Source organism: Mesitornis unicolor, unplaced genomic scaffold (genome assembly GCF_000695765.1).
Source record: "Mesitornis unicolor isolate BGI_N332 unplaced genomic scaffold, ASM69576v1 scaffold10840, whole genome shotgun sequence".
Taxonomy (NCBI): Eukaryota; Metazoa; Chordata; class Aves; order Mesitornithiformes; family Mesitornithidae; genus Mesitornis; species Mesitornis unicolor.
The window spans coordinates 8,993-9,629 of NW_010157584.1; positions in this window are offsets into that span (position 1 = coordinate 8,993).

Here is a 637-nt window from a genome sequence, read left to right on the forward strand (position 1 = left end):
CAACGGTGATGCCCATGTGGATGCTTTGGTTTCACTTGCTTGGGCAAGGGTTGGGGGACACCAAATAACTCAGCCCCTCCACTGTCGCATGGGTTTGATGCAGTTCAGGTGCAGCATGGCCCCCCCAAAACTGCTTTTTTGCAGGGGCTCTTCTGGCACAGGAGCATTTGAAATGAGGCACGGACCAGCTTGGGGGTCCCATAAGCTCTTCCGCCCCTCTCGAGCATCACCCACATGCGCGGGGGTCATGGGGCTGGAGTAGCAGCATTGACTGGTGCTGGGGAGGCAGAAAAAAAAAGCCCCCTCCATATCCCCAGGTTCAGGAAGGGTCCCCACAGAGCCAAGAGTGGGTGCATGGGGTGGGGGGACACAGCCATCTCATTTGGCAGCACCCCTCTCCCCAGCATTTCCATAACATCCAACTGGGATCCATGGGAGCATCCACCCCACCTCCCACAGTGCCAACCCCCTCCCTGGTCTCTCCTCCCTTAGGAAGGCCGATGGGCCCCAGCGAGGAGGGTTTGGGGGTACCCCAAAATGAAAGTGGGATGGAGCAGGACCCCCACAGTGAGGGAGGCACCTGCACCCCCTCAGCAGTGCTGGGGTCCGCATCGGCCAAGCAAGCTCAGCGCTGGCT